The sequence below is a fragment of the Balaenoptera physalus genome (genome assembly GCF_965194825.1).
Source record: "Balaenoptera physalus genome assembly, chromosome: 20".
NCBI classification, from domain to species: domain Eukaryota; kingdom Metazoa; phylum Chordata; class Mammalia; order Artiodactyla; family Balaenopteridae; genus Balaenoptera; species Balaenoptera physalus.
In genome coordinates, this window is record NC_138901.1 from 40,094,652 (window position 1) to 40,111,702 (window position 17,051).

Here is a 17,051-nt window from a genome sequence, read left to right on the forward strand (position 1 = left end):
CCTCCCTTCAGACTAGCTGGCAACAAAATCAGAGGTTCCCACGACGGCCTCAACTTCTATAATTTGCTAGAACAACTCACAGAACTCAGGAAGTGCTATCCTTAAGACTACAGTTGTTTTTTTTTAAATTAATTTATTTAATTTATTTATTTTTGGCTGTGTTGGGCCTTCGCTGCCGCGTGCGGGCTTTCTCTGGTTGCGGCGAGCGGGGGCTACTCTTTGCTGCGGTGCGCGGGCTTCTCATTGCGATGGCTTCTCTTGTTGTGGAGTACGGGCTCTAGGCGCGCAGGCTTCAGTAGTTGTGGCTCGCGGGCTCAGTAGTTGTGGCTCACAGGCTCTAGAGCGCAGGCTCAGTAGTTGTGGCGCACGGGCCTAGTTGCTCTGTGGCATGTGGGATCTTCCCGGACCAGGGATCGAACCCGTGTCCCCTGCATTGGCAGGAGGATTCTCAACCACTGCGCCACCAGGGAAGCCCCATGACTGCAGTTTTATCAAAATCAGTCAAGGGCAGAGTCCAGGAGGGGTCCAAACGTGGAGTTTCTGGTCATCCTCTCTGCATGGAGGCATGGAGTCCTGACCACGATATGACAATATGCTCATAGTCTTGCCAACAAGGGAAGCTTACGCAAGCCATTGATGTCCAGAGTTTTTACTGGGGCTTGGTCACATACTGCCCGCATGGCTCACCTTTAGTCTCCAGCCCCTTCTGGAGGTCAGAACTGATATGCTGTGACCCAAAACCCTCACCATAAAACACAGTATTAGACTATGCAATGACCAAAGCCTCTAGGCAAACAAAAACACTCCTCCTGTCAGACAGGACATTCCAGCGGCCTAGAGATTACCTTTCTATAGCTAAAGACAGAGAACCAGACCTTTCTTGGGTAAGTTTAGTTTTTCATTACACAGCTGCTTTGTTCTTTATTATCCATCAGACCCCCTTGGCTATAGCACCAGTCCTGTCTCTCCTGGCCAGCCCAGGGGTATCACCATCCATGTGTCTGCCGAAGTTTGGAATGAGGCTAAGGAGATATTTGATGCAATCTGTAGTGAGCTTAGCAGATCTTACCCACTGCAAGATTCAACCACTGCAACCACCATCCCTGTCACTGTGCTAGCAGATCCCATGTCTGAATCCACCTTACAAAAGTTTACCAAAAAATCCGCTTTACAAAAAAGTTCCTTTTTGTGTCACTAGGGAGAGAGTTCACGACCCTCTTCTAGATTTTTTTTTTTTTTTGGCCGAGACGCACGCGTGCCCAGGACTTTAGTTCCCTGACCAGGGATCGAACCCGTGCTCCCTGTAGTGGAAGCGCAGAGTCCTAACCACTGGACCGCCACAACCTCCTTCTAAATGCTCTTGCAGAAGACAACAGTTGCCACATGGAGAATAGTGGTGGCCCCACTCCGTCAGTCATGGTGAACATCTTCCCTGTCCGACCTTTATTCTATCACCTACCACATTATATGTCTGCTTCCTCCTCTAGTCTTAGGCCCCTTGAAGGCAGGGTAATGTCTTATTTATCTTCTACCTCCAGTGTCTACCATGTGCTGGTCTCTCACAGGCATCCTGTAAATGAACTTCTCCAGATCCCCCTGCACAGGAGCACCATTTAGTGTTTTGTTTTGTTTTTTAAAATATATTTTTAATTTTTTAAATTTTTGGCTGTGTTGGGTCTTCGTTGCTGCATGCCGGCTTTCTCTAGTTGCGGCGAGCAGGGGCTGCCCTGTTGCGGCATGCGGGCTTCTCACTGCAGTGGCTTCTCTTGTTGTGGAGCATGGGCTCTAGAGCGCAGGCTCAGTAGTTGTGGCTCACGGGCTTAGTTGCTCCGTGGCATGTGGGATCTTCCCAGACCAGGAATCGAACCCGTGTCCCCGGCATTGGCAGGCGGATTCTTAACCACTGCACCACTAAGGAAGTCCCCATTTAGTGTTTTTAGATGACTTAGGAGAGTTGCCTCTGACTGCATGCCTGCCTGCTCTTTAACAATGATAACTCATATTTACCTAGAAGACTTACCTGTTTACAAATATTATCTCTTTAACCTTTGCACCTATGGAATAGGTACTCTTACTATCCTCATGAACAGGCGGAGAAATTGAGGCAAAGACAGCAACTTCCCCAAGGCCATTTAATCTCCAGGTGGGCCAGCAGGGATGGAGCTGGGTCTGCCGGATTCCAGAGCTCCAAGCCCTTAACCACTATTCCATAATGGATTGGGGCAGTCCATTGAGATGAATGCGATTGATAGGCCATTTCCAGAAGAGGATTTAGCTTGAAATCAGATTCTCAACCACTGCACCACCAGGGAAGCCCTGATTTTTTTTTTTAAGGCAGTAGAAAGCCACTGCAAGTGGATGAAAGAGATCATTGTTAAATCCACAGGTAAAATATAAGCTGAAATATTTCTCTGTGTGTTTTTTTCCTGACCTTAGAGTAAGGTCAGCTCTCTCTTTTCTATATTTTTCATATTGCATGGACAATCTATCCCTTTATTTTTAGGTTAATTTCTATTTTTATACATGTAATATTAATACATACATGTATATAACAGTATAAAAAGGTAACATTGCCTAAAGATTTCTAAAAAAAAGTCAGTCCCTGGCCTGATCTTTACGTACCTTCCAGTTCTATTCCCCAGAGGCAATCACTTCAGCTCTTTCAGCTGTTTCTTCTTTTTTTTTTGGCTATGCCGCATGCCTTGCAGAAACTGAGTTCCCCCACCAGGAATTGAATCCAGGCCCTCTGCAGCGAAAGTGCGGAGCTCTAACCAGTGGATTGCCAGGGAATTCCAGCCATTTTCTAAATGATATGCTTTTATTCAACCTCTTGACTGATTGATTTTAGACATAATCTATTGACTTTCCACCGTGGTAGATGAGGGTGTCGCTTTTCCATACCACCTTTCCCATTTCCCTTTCTCCCATGTTCTCTGCATAAGCATATCAATACTTTTTGTTATATCAAAAGTCAGTGTTTAGGGAGTTCCCTGGTGGTCCAGTGGTTAGGATTCCGGGCTTTCACTGCCGTGGCCAGGGTTCAATCCCTGGTCAGGGAACTGAGATCCTGCAAACTGCATGGTGCCTGAAAAGTTAGTGTTTACATTATTATGACCACGCAAATATTGTTGACAGACAAGCCAAGTAGTATTCTCAACCACACCTCCTTTTTCATACAATCTTCATTTTTCCTATGTTAAAAATTGCCATGTTTTTTCATTTGCCTATTTGTCTATGAACCCATCCAAATTCCCCCAAGCAGTTCATACCTCTGTCATCTACATATCAACAATGTCTCCCAAATATTCACACAAGCCTCTTCCATAGTTTTCCCAGCTCTCTCCCAGAATCTTCCTTTGTGCTCTTGTCTGGGCACAATATTCTCCTGGGCTGTACACAGCTGCTGATTTGGGAATTCCTAGCCTTTTATTTTTATATGTCATTAAAAAGCAAAAAACAAAACAAAAAACCACTGATGCTTATACACTATACCTTCTGAAGTTTTTTTTTTGCATAATAAATTCCTATTTGAATTTTATAAAGTAATCTACTAACTATTTTGAATACTGGAAAATAAAGGGAATGAACCAAGCATTATTCTACCATTCTGCTTTTCCTATTCTAACTGTATCCTTGGGTAACCAAATGTAGATACGGAAAGATTCCTCTTTATGGAGCTCTTCCAGATAACAAGTGAATAAAAGAGTCTTTGAAATAAAATACCACCATTTTGTAATTCTTAATAAATTAATGGATCTAGGCTTTGAGCATCAATGACCACTGATGTCACAAAAAAAGAGACAACCAGATATTATGCGCCTCCTGATGAAAAAACTCAATACCACCTCTGAAGGTGTGTTGCCAAAAAAATCAAACTAGAATCTGATTAGCATCAATATCCAACTACCAATATATAGGAAATACAGATGAAAAACAACAAACAAACAGGAAAAATTACACCACTGGGATGCAGTCAGCAAAATCCAGATTATGGGAGAGTTTATAGGACAAACAACCCAGTTTATTCAACTAATAAATTGCAAAAAATAGAAAAACGGGATGTGGGGGATTTTAAAATTAAGGGGATTTTAAAGACATATTGACAAATTGCAGTATGTGACCTTTATTTTAATACTGATTTAAACATATTAAAGAAAATTACGACATTATGAGATGTTGGAAGTTTAAATGCCAACTAAATATGATATTAAGTGATTATTTTTAATCTTCAAAATAATGCGGGAGTTGGGGAAGCAAGTGGAGGTATAGATGAAACAAAGTTGGCCATGAGTTGATCATTTTTCTTTTTTTTGGCCGCAGTGCGTGGCTTATGAGATCTTAGCTCCCCAACCAGGGATTGAACCCGGGCCATGGCAGTGAAAGCGTTGATTCATAACCACTGGACTGTCAGGGAATTCCTGAGTTTATAATTTTTGAAGTTGGGTAATGGGCACACAGGAGTTCATTGTACTATTCAGTTTGCTTTTGTATGTTTGAAATTCTCTATAATAAAAAGTTTTAAAAATGTAACCTTGAGATAGTTATAATCCAAAGTAAATGAAAAATCTTATAAAGGGTAAGCTGACTATGCCCCAAATTATCAACCTGGCTGTGGTGATTTTGAAGACATAGCCCCAAAATTCTGTGATACTCTCTCCATTAAGTGGTGGCTTCTATTTCTCCGCCTTTTGATTCTGGGTGAACTTGTGATTGTTCTGCCCCATAAAATTCAGAGGAAGTGATGGTATGTGATGTCTGAGGCTGGGTCATAAAAGGTGCTGCAGCTTCCTCCTGGTTCTCTCGGGACACGGCTCTGTGGGAAGTCAGCCACCATTTAAGTAGTCTGACAACTGTGAGACCACCTTGCTGGAGAGAGGGTTTTTTTTCAGGTTTTATTTCAGTCTTTAAAACAATTTTTCCCCCCAGAGCTTGAAACATAACTTATAGTTTAGCATGTACAGTCGCTAAACCTCTATGATTTAATATTTTCCTTTTTGAAAAACAGACAAAACCCCCAGGCTCAAGAATCAAGAACTTTCCACAGGAATATTCGAAAAGGTGGCGGGGTGGGGGGGGGCGGGCAGGGAGCTTTAAAACTGCAAAATAAAGAAATGGAAAGCTAGGTTTGTGCATAGGGGCCTCTCGCTGGGTATTCTTTTCTTTTCCCCCTGAGTTTTTCTTTTTTTTTTTTTTTTGCCACACTGCGTGGCTTGCGGGATCTTAATTCCCAGACCGGGACCCCTGCAGTGGAAGCAGTGGAGTCCTAACCACTGGATCACCAAGAATTCCCTTGCTGGGTATTCTTTTCCATGTCTCATTTTATTACAAAGACTACCACCCCTGACTTCTGATAAGCTGAGAGGTAGAGTTCTGGAAAGCAGCTACTGTCAAGAAGACAGAAGCTCTAGCAGCTACCCAGATCCACTTTTTGAAAACATGAGTACTGTGTCTGAAAGAGTCATTAATCTATTTGGATATCCATATTTTCTCTTATGAATTGAGGTATAGGAAGTGACTTAGGTCACTTCTAAGAATCCTTCTAGTTCTAGCATTTTCTAATCAGTAATAACAAATAGGCAAATTTTTTTACATTACTCATCCAGTTTTTCACTTATCTTTTATTTAAGCAGCATGATTTAAAAAAAATTTATTGAAGTATAGTTGATTTACAATGTTGTGTTAATTTCTTCTTTACAGCAAAGTGACTCAGTTATGCATATATATGTATATTCTTTTTCATATTCTTTTCCATTATGGTTTGTCACACGATATTGAATATAGTTCCCTGTGCTATACAGTATGACTTTGTTGTTTATCCATCCTATATATAATAGTTCGTGCTAATCCCAAACTCCCATTCCTTCCCTCCACTACCGCCTCACACCCTTGGCAACCACAAGCCTGTTCTCTATATCTGTGAGTCTTAAACAGCATCATTTATTAAATTTTTCAACAAATATCTGACTCAGACACTGTTGCTAAGCTCTGGGCACTGTTCTTACATCATCTAAGGGAACTTGGCCTTTTTTTAAAATTGAAATATAGATTATTTACAATATTGTTAGTTTCAGGTGTACAGCAAGTGATTTGGTTATACATATATATGTATATATTTTATTCTTTTTTAAAATTTTTTTCCATTGTAGGTTATTATAAGACATTGCACATAGTTCCCTCTGCTATACAGTGAATCCTTGTTGTTTATCTATTTTACATATGGTAGTGTGTATCTGTTAATCCCATACTCCTAATTTATCCCTACCCCCCCTCCACTTCCTAAGGGAACTTGTTGATCCAAATTTAGGCATGGCATAAGCAGAGAAACTGGTCCACATCCCAATTGCCCCTTCCCCCCAACCTCCTTCGTGTTTTTGCAGGTTTACTAGAGTCAGCACTAAAACACTCTTTTCATGTTTTTAAAAATCTTTTCTGAAGAAAAGGCCTTTTTATTCAGAAATTACCATATACAGTACTGAACTCTGTTCATTTGGGTATATAAATATCAAGGAAATTGGCTTGGGTACATAAATATGGAGGAAATTGGCATTAAATTCTAGGTAGTTCCATGGCAAAACTGCTACAAAAATAAATAACAATATTATTTTATGCAGTGCTGTTTGGTAATCTTACGGTACATTTCTGGACTGACATTTGGAGTTTGGGCTTTGTTCTTAGGCTGGAAATGAGAAGAGCTAAATGAAATGATAAGTTAATGTCTTCTTTGCTTAGGCCAAATGATGAGAATTCGGGCCTAAGAGAAATTAATTTGAATTTTAAAGAAATGTCCAAGGTCAACCTGGGCTCCAGTTCAAAAATTTTGTTTGCTTACTGTGGTTTCATTAAAACCTCCCCACTAATTTTATGTTAATCCAGTGTGTATGTATGTATATGTATGTGTGTGTGTATGTATATATCAGTGTGTAAAATTTTTTCATTATAAACACGTCTATAATACTTAGATGAATCAATATGGTTAATCTGTTCTCTGCTTTCTGCAAGGTAAATTAAAAATCAAATTCATTCTAAAGAAATTAGTGCTATACTTAGAAGTAGGTTAGGAGTTAGAGATTTAACTTCAGAGACTTCTGGAGTTGATAGTCTTGTTGGTGTCTCCCAAATTTATATCTCCTGTCCAGATTTCCCCTTGGTTGAGCCCCAGATTTATATATTCGACAACCTGCTTGATATTTCAGTTTGGTTACAAGCTACATAAACTAATTCTAACTGCCTGAGGAAAAGGGAATTTTATGGAAAACTGTGAGGTTATAATAGGAGAGGTCGTGAAGACTGAAGAAGACAGAAAAGAGGCTGACAATTCCAGGATGTCTTGGTAGAAGGAACTGCTCAACTATCTCCCCCTATGGTTTCCTGGGTCACTCCAGACAAGATTCAAAGTCCTGCAGAGAGTTTGGCTGGCCCCAACTTGGGTCATCTGACAACTCCTTTGTTGATCTAGTGTGATCAGATTTGCAAAGATGTAAAGTTTACCAATACCCGTTGTTGGTGTAGATGTGTGAAAACAGGCATTCTCACGCATGACTGCTGCAAGTAAATTGTCTCAGCTTTTTCTGGGAGTCGATTTGATAGTACACTAAGATATATACTTATATATATTTTTAAGGACATACTCTTCAATCAAGACATTGCACATTTAAGAATTTTTCTAAGAGAAAAAATTTAGTTAATTGAGCAAAGATATAGATAGTTGGTTATTTTATTATTTCTTGGAATAGCAAAGTTGGAGATGGCCTAATTGTCCAACAAGAGGAAACTGGTTAAATAAATGACTAAATAGCCATACTAGAGTGCTTTACAGCCATTAGAAATTATGATGTAGTCTCATATTTGTTTACATGGATATATGTCCATTATGTACTGTTAAATGGGGAAAAAAAGCAAGTTATAAATAGTGTATACAGTATGATCCCAGTTTTCTAAAAATAAATACATATATGTACATCAAAATGTTTTTAAATTGGGGTATAGTTGATGTACGATATTATGTACGTTTCAGGTGTACAACATATATATATTTTAAAAGTTTAAAAAAACATAGAGGGACTTCCCTGGTGGCGCAGTGGTTAAGAATCCGCCTGCCAGTGCAGGGGGACACGGGTTCGATCCCTGGCCTGGGAGGATCCCACATGCCAAGGAGCAACTAAGCCCATGTGCCACAACTACTGAGCCTGCGCTCTAGAGCCCATGAGCCACAACTACTGAAGCCTGCGCACCTAGAGCCCGTGCTCCGCAACAACAGAAGCCACCTCAATGAGAAGCACGCACACTGCAACGAAGAGTAGCCCCCACGGGCAGCAGCCTTCGAAGACCCAATGCAGCCAAAATAAATAAATAAATAAATAATGAATTAAAAATGAAAAAAATAGAACATTTGCAAGCAAGTGTGTTTTCACTTCTATAATCAGAAAAGACAATAAATTTATTTTAAAAAGGAGTGTTAATAAGTAAAAGTAGAGTCAATATTACTTAAGTGTGCTTGGAATTCTTTTTTTTTTAAATTTAATTTTAATTTTATTTTTTTATTTTTGGCTGCGTTGGGTCTTCGTTGCTGTGTGCGGGCTTTCTCTGTTTGCGGCGAGTGGGGGCTAGTCTTCGTTGCGCTGCGCGGGTTTCGCATTGCATGGCTTCTCTTGTTGCGGAGCACGGGCTCTAGGCGTGCGGGCTCAGTAGTTGTGGCACGCGGGCTCGGTAGTTGTGGCTCGCGGGCTCTAGAGCTCAGGCTCAGTAGTTGTGGCACATGGGCTTAGTTGCTCCGTGGCATGTGGGATCTTCCCGGACCAGGGCTTGAACCCTTGTCACCTGCATTGGCAGGCGGATTCTTAACCACTGCGCCACCAGGGAAGCCCGCTTGGAATTCTTTTAATGCAGGTGAGTTGGAAAAACACTCCTGTGTTTCTCCTTGATTCTCACAATGTTACCACACGATACTTCTGACAAAAAATGTGTGGGTTTTCCACACATCAAGCAACTACCAACACCAGCTGAGTGTCCTACAATTCAATTCAATTCTGACACCATCTACCTGGATTTACCTTAACCTGTTGTATCCACAGGTTAAGGGCTCAATCGCACAAGACTCTCCCCACTCCAGATTGTAATTGCAAGTAAGTCCCAGATAATCACCTGTACTTCTGACCCACGGGCAATAAATCAGGGTTCCCATGCACCCCTCCTTGGGTTCAAAAATTTGCAAAAATCGTCACAGAACTCAGGGAAACACTTTCTTATGGTCACTGGTTTATTATAATGGATATAATAAAAGATATGAATGAACACCAGATGTAGAGGTACATAGGATGTGGTCTGGAAGTGTCCGAAGTGCAGGAGCTTCTGTCCCTGGGGAATTGGGTGTACCATCCTCCTGGCACGTAGATGCATTCACCAACCAGAAGCTCTGTGAACCCTGTATTATTGGGATGTTTATGAAGGCTTCATTACATAGGCATGATTGATCATTAATTCCATTTCCAGGCTCGCTCCCTTCTCTGGAGAAAGGTGGGAAGAGGGAAATGAAATTTCCAAGCTTCTATTCATGGCATGATCTTTCTGGAGACCAGCCCCCATCCAGGAGCCCACCAAGAGTCACCTCGTTAGAACAAAAGACATTCCTATCACCCAGGAAATTTCAAAGGATTTAGAAGATCGGTGTCAGATTCTCCTATCACTTAGGAAATTATAAAGATCTTAGGAACTCTATGCCAAGAACCAGGAGCAGTATTATTTCCCAGTAGATTATTTCTATAAAATGGTATCTCACTTTTAACTTTGTGACACACCCTCCAAGATTTTAACTGTCATGATGCTACCTTATTAAAAATAGTAGCATCAGTGATAATAATAATTAACAGTTATGGAGTGCCAGGCACTATGTTAAAAGCTTTCTACGCATAATATCATTCAAAGCTCACCACAACCTTATGAGGTTGATATTGTTATTGGCCGCATTTCATAAATAAGGACACTAAGGACTTATATCAAGTCAGTGGAAAGTCCCAGACTCCCACCCAAGTATTGGGTTGGCCAAAAAGTTCCTTTGGTTTTTAAGTAAAAATAAAAGACACATTTTTCATTTTCACCAAGATCTTTGTTGAACAACGTATTCACCATTTTGTTCCACTACCTTCTGCCATTTTTCGGGCAACTTCATAATTCCATCTTCCAAGGACTTTTATCTTTTTGAGCAAAGAACTGTTCCAGGTGCCTTTCACAGTCTTCCAGGGAATTGAAATTTTTTCCATTAAGAGAATTTTGTAAAGACCGAAATAAATGGAAATCTGAAGGTGCAAAATCTGGTGAATACGGTGGATGAATCAGAACTTCCCAGCCAAGCTGTAACAGTTTTTGCCTGGTCATCAAAGAAACATGCGGACTTGCATTATCCTGATGGAAGATTATGCGTTTTCTGTTGACTAATTCTGGACGCTTTTCATCGAGTGCATTGGGAGCAGTACTTATTGGAATTAATCGTTCCAGAAGGAGCTCATAATAGAGGACTCCCTTCCAATCGCACCATATACACAATGTCATCTTCTTTGGATGAAGACCAGCCTTTGGTGTGGTTGGTGGTGGTTCATTTTGCTTGCCCCACGATCTCTTCTGTTCCACATTATTGTACAGTATCCATTTTTCACTGGCCATCACAATTTGTTTTAAAAATGGAATGTTTTCATTATGTTTCAGTAGAGAATTCCATGGTCAAGAAGGTTTTTTTCACTTAACTTATGTGGAACCCAAACATCAAAGCAATGAACATAACCAAGCTGGTGCAAATTATTTTCAAAGCTTGATTTGGATATTTTGAGTATGTCGGCTATCTCCCGCCTGGTATAATGTTGATTGTTCTCAGTTAATGTCTCGACTTGATCACTATCAACTTGAACTGGTCTATCCAACAGTGGAGCATCGTCCAGCGAGAAATCTCCAGCACAAAACATCACAAAACTCTTTTTACATGTTCGATCAGTCACAGCACCTTCTCCATACACTGCACAAATCTTTTTTTTTTGCATTTCGATTGTGTTTTTACCTTTCTTGAAATAATAAAGCATAATATGCTGAAAATGTTGCTTTTTTTTCCATCTTCAATATTAAAATGGCTACACAAAAATTCACTCATTTTGATAAGTTTTTTTAAAATGACAGCTGTCACAATACACCCTAACAAAATTGTTTCGAATGAGGTTAAAGACAACTAAGTGCTACTAGAGCCATCTTATGGAAAAAAAACGAACCAACGTTTTGACCAAACCAATATATTTAAATCAAGCCTGTGCTTTTAACCTCTAAGCTATCTTTCCTCTATAATTAGGAAATTAAGGCTGAGCAGGATCATTTATTTATACCATTGCCTTGTTCCAGAAAGGATTTCAGGCATCTGGTTAAGTCACTTGTCCAAGATTACCCAGACAATAAGTGGCAGGGCCAGGAATCCAATCTCTTTGTCTCACGAACTGTATAAACTGAGTGAGATAACACAGATGTAGACCCACATCATATATTTCCTCATAACCATGAGAAGGGGAAACAGGGACATTTTCTTTGGCTTTCATTTTCATTCTGGTTGGATATGTTCTCAGTGTTAGAGTTCCTTGCTGTATCTTTTGAGAAGGGATGAATAGAACAAGAGGGGTTCAGAATAAAAGGACTGGGCAGTAGATACATAGGCTGCCCGTGGTGGGCAGATGAAAAGGCCTGAGACCTCGTGAGAAATGTGCTTGGTACATGGCAGGCAATGCAAACACAGCTTAGTAAATAAGCAGAGTTCAGGAGGAAGGGTAAGAAAGAGCAAAGAGAGGGTGAAATGGGCAGACAGAGGAGGCCAAGTATTAGAGGAAGTGGAGGGAAGGCAAAGGGAATGGGGAAGGGAACACATCTGTTCAAGAGTGAGAATAAAAATAATAATTCAATTTGGTTGTGCAAGTTTTCAGAGAAGAAAATTATGAAAGGTAAACATCACCAAAACAGCCAGTTTTTAAAAAACCGCATATCCTAAAGTATGTCTCAAATCAGGGACAGTCCCTTCAAGTCTGAGCAACTAACAGTTTCATCAATCCCTCTCAGTCCTTTCTTCTTCTTGAATGTAGCATTGTCCCTCTTCAGACAAATAATCCATTTCTTTGGGCCCCAAAGACCCAATCCAAACAGGATTGTGTAAAAAAACAGTCTTTTCTTGGGAATTCCCTGGCGGTCCAGTGGTTAGGATTCAGCGCTTTCACTGCCGTGGCCTGGGTTCAATCCCTGGTTGGGGATCTAAGATCCCGCAAGGCTCGGCCAAAAAAAAGTGGCCTTTTCTTGGCAATACCTTGAAAAAATAAATAGGATGAAACATACACTCATATTTTGGTATGTGCCTAAAAAGTGGAACATTCATTTGCTTTCAGTTTGAATTATTATAAAAACATTGCAGAACTTGTTCTTTTTTTTTAATGAAGGAGCCTGTCTCAATTTAGTATCCTTAACCAAATATGCTTTAGTCTCAGGGCAAGAACTGGCTATAAAGAAAATATAGCTCTTTTAAGAGCAGCTCTTTAGCCCTGGCTGTTCACTGAAAGCTAACTATGAAGGCAAGATGCATTTGAAACTCTTCTCATTAAGAGCCATGATGTTTTACTTAAGTTGGACTTGACCACTCTGGATAATGTGAAACAGAAGTCACTTATTGAGAGGCAGGGACAGGAAGAGGAAATGGCTGACTGGGAACTAGAGTTCTCCAAAGGTGATAGGTACATTTATTAATCTCCTGGGACCTACATTCAGTTAGCAACTTGAGCTGACTAGCATGTGTGTGGAGTAATGTTTAAATCGTTAAAGTGCACGTATATACAAACTTAACATCACAGGAATTTATCTCCTCCCCCACCCCTCCTCTTTAGACATTTCCTCTTTTACCTAAACTATGCAAACAACATTCAAAAAAAGCAACCCAATTCAGACTTGGTGGATAGAATCTCGTGGAATATTGATCATGAGAATTTCTCTTTTGCCACCAGACGCGGACAAAAAGTTCTCTGTTGTAAGTCAATTAATCCAGGGCAAAGAAATTTCCGAATCTCCTTGAGTTTAGTTTGGAATTCTTCCTTCTTTCTCCAAAAGTGGCATAATGTATATATTTATTTTTAACTATATGTATTATATATATTTTAATGTAAGCAATTTAATCTTGTTTTAAGGATTAAAAAAATAAGGTAATTGAAGGAGTTGCAAATTCAACAAAGTAAACAGCACAAAGTAAACAGTATTTCTGGAAATACTGTACATAGAAACGCACACGGTAGAAAATGTACCATGATAGCCAGTGGCTAAAAGCCTGACCTAAATTAAATTTAATCCCTCATTGATTACTTTGTAAAATTTCAGGTCTAATACAAACAATAGCCATGACACACAAATGTGACAAAGGCACAAATGCATTAGACTTCAACACCCAATAAAATGATATGAGACATAGAAGATCTGTGCTCTGATACTATTTTTAAAAATTGTGATGTTCTCAGCTCTAAGAACCCCTGAGAGAAAAATGACTCATTTTATAAATGCATTTTTGTAAGCGAAGTGGATTTAGAATTTAATGGTGACATTTAGTCATTATAAAGCAGACAATTTCATGAAGAGTAATTTGATATTTATAACAGCATCATTATCAATTAAATTTATAAAGAGTAAAAGTGAATCAAAAGTCCTCGATGAGCAAAGATAGAGAAGTGGGAGCTGTAATGGGGTTGTCAGCTGTTAAGAGAGAAGAAAAACAAAGGAAGGTTGTAATTTTTGTAGTTGTTCGTTTTTAATTCCACTGATCTTTAGGTGTGCATCATGATAGAATCAAAGGCCTTTAGTATGAGGTAAATGTAGGTAAATTCAGATTTCTTGATGGCCAAATCTTCTTGTGGATTTCATTGTCTCCCTTATTTTTCTCTTTGTCTTAGTCATCTAATAGACTAGTTTCTCTTCTGCAAGGTTTCCTAAAGATTTTGTTTTGTAGCAATTTCTGGTTGGTGACCAGTACATGAAAGACAGTTGTTTACTACATTCTAAAAAAGCCACAAAGGAGTGTTTCCATTGTTCTTTGGTTACACATTCCTGTCTATTCAAATTGTGAACCAACTTGCTTTTCTGTTGCTTGTAGTTTATGGCCCCATGTGCTCTGTACTACCTTCTGAGGACAATGGAGGTATTGTAAACGTCAGAAACATATGTAAGCAGTCAAACTCCATTGTATAATATATTGTGCCAAGAATGTATTTTTCACACATGGTGTGTTAGTGAAGAAATAAAACCTTGAAAATAAAGTGTTTTCTATTAGGTAGAAAATGGTAGTGCCCCAGGGCAAAAATTAATTGATGCTCAGGCATAACCTATTGATTGAAAGCTTGCTAATTTTACAAGTGTAAATCTGTGAGCTAAATCACATTTTGAGCCTAAGGATTCATGACTAGGATAAGTTTAATGCTGAATTAGCTCTTATAAAATGTGCTTTCTTAGAATAATAGCATTAGCTCCAAAATATATGTTCTTTGGTTGCCTTATTGCACCAAAAACAAAATTAGTGAAATTTGACAATAGCATAAAACATTTACCTTAATTAATAATAACACATATTTGAGCATAAAATATGTTCAGTAGTTGTTTCCTGAGATTCCATTATCTGGAAATGCATTCACAATATCACCTGACCAGCAAACAAATATTTCACTTTTAGGCCTGAAAAGATGAAGTTTTAACACTTAATTATTAAGGCTATGTTTTACAGAAACTATAGTATATTGTTTTAAGTTCTTTTTTTTTCTTTGTGAATGTCTGCTTTGAATTTGCATTTATTCTTTGGGGTTTGTTGTTTGGTAAAACACAGTGGCAAATACATTTATCTAAAAATTAAAAAAATTTTTTTTTCTTATGACTCTTCTAACTGCCCAACTGAAATTTTAGAAGATCAAAAGGAAAGTAAGCAATAGATGCTGATTTTTTTAAAGGATAAAAGAACAGAATGTCTGGCTCATTTACTTCTAATTAAGGTCTGCATGAAACCATTAAAGCGGAAATGTGTTTATGTAACCCACTTAAAAGCTAACCAATCCAGAGAAAACAGCCCTCACTGGGTGTGTCAATACACAGTTTTGTAATATAAGAAAAGAAAAAGTGACCCCAAAAATAAGATTCAATGGTTAGTCCCTTTCTTAAAATAATTTCCCTCTGTTAAATACATGAGTATCCAAATGAACATCCACAGATGGTGGTTTGCCTCTACGTATTAGGAGAAAACAATAATGAACACACTGTGCAGAGAAATTGCTTTCTTTATTCACCCACAGTTATTCAGCATTCAGTTGTGTGCCGAGCACTGTGTTCTGTCTATCCAAGTGTCAAATGCCTAATAGAATGAGGTGAATTATCGTGTCTCTCTGCAGTGAAATTATAAGTGTATCTGTAGATAGCCTTTCATTTTCACCCATTGTTTCCTTGAAATTCATATTCTTTTAGACATTTTTCTCTCATATTGAAGGGTAAGTATAATTTTTAGGAAAAGGTTAATTTTATTTATTTATTTTTTGGCTGTGCTGAGCTGCTTGTGGGATCTTAGTTCCCCGACCAGGGATCTAACCTGGGCTCCCAGCAGTGAGACCGCTGAGTCCTAACCACTGGAATTCCCGAAAAAGGTTAATTTCAGATCTTCCACCGTATAGGCTTAATCTGAAAATGTTCTCTTTCACATTGTTCCAAGTAAATTATTCTATTTTTTCAGGGCTGAGTTCTGAGGCTGTTGGGCCTGCTTAAACCACTGTGTGTTGAAAAGTTTAGTAAGATATCCGTGAATGTAAGATCCTGTAGGTCAGTGTATTACTTTGATCAGAGATTTTTTGCCCAACCAAGAGGACTAAATTTGACATTTTTCAAAACCATGAATCATTTGGTAGCAATATATACTATTCTTTCTGGGATATTTGCCTATGTCCTTGTCAATGGTAAATTCTCTTTTTGGTCTAAAAATTTAGACTTCTTGGCAGTTTAATTTTCATAGCTATCCCCCCCTCTACCACCTGCAATAGTCTGTTTGTTAGTATTCAGATTGGACTTTCTAGATTTTTTTTTTTTTAACTTTAGAGCTGGACCCTTATTTTGGCTCCTTGATTTGAATTCTCTAATTCTGGTGAGATAGGATTCTCCAGTATTACACTAAGATGTCTCCAGGGTAACAGAGCAGAGAAGTGGTAGGATATGCTAAATAAGGCTCTGAGCTATTTCAAATATTATGTGGAAAGCAACCAGGAATAATCAAAGGCACTATAGAATATCAAAGAAAGGCACTCTGAATGAACCTATATTGAAGAAACAAAATGCATGTAAAACAGAGCCAAGCATGCTGTCTTTTGTATAACAAAAAGGGGAATTAAAAAATATATATTCATATTTGATTATATTTGCATAAAGAAACACTGGAAGAATAAACAAAAAACAATAAAAATTATTACCCATGAAGTAAAAGAGCTGAAGGGGGAAAAGGGAAGGTGTAGAACATTTTTGTGGGCTTCCCTGGTGGCGCAGTGGTTAAGAATCCACCTGATAATGCAGGGAACACAGGTTCGAGCCCTGCTCGGGGAAGATCCCACATGCTGCCATGCAACTAAGCCGGTGTGCCGCAACTACTGAGCCTGTGCTCTAGAGCCCACGAGCCACAACTACTGAGCCCTGGCGCCACAACTACTGAAGCCCACGTGCCTAGAGCCTGTGTTCTGCAACAAGAGAAGCCACCACAATGAGAAGCCCGCACACCACAATGAAGAGTAGCCCCCGCTCGCTGCAACTAGGGAAAGCCCATGTGCAGCAACAAAGACCCAATGCAGCCCAAAAAATAAAAAAAATAATAACCAAAACTTCAAAAAAAAAGAACATTTTTGTATTTAGACTTTTGAATCATGAAATATGAAATTAAAAATTACCTGGAAGATCAGGATCCCCAATCAGTAGATTGGGATCTATAAAGTTATCTTTAGGCTGTCCCGGGCAGATCCTCATGCCAATTGCGTCCACCAGCCCCATGA

The 17,051-nt window shown here is 39.1% G+C and overlaps 1 protein-coding gene across 1 annotated transcript in view; it reads left to right on the forward strand.

Annotated features, from left to right (window-relative positions):
- Positions 1–17,051, forward strand: part of PRR11 (proline rich 11) — a 276,060-nt gene that overhangs the window by 248,018 nt on the left and 10,991 nt on the right. The window lies entirely within an intron of this gene.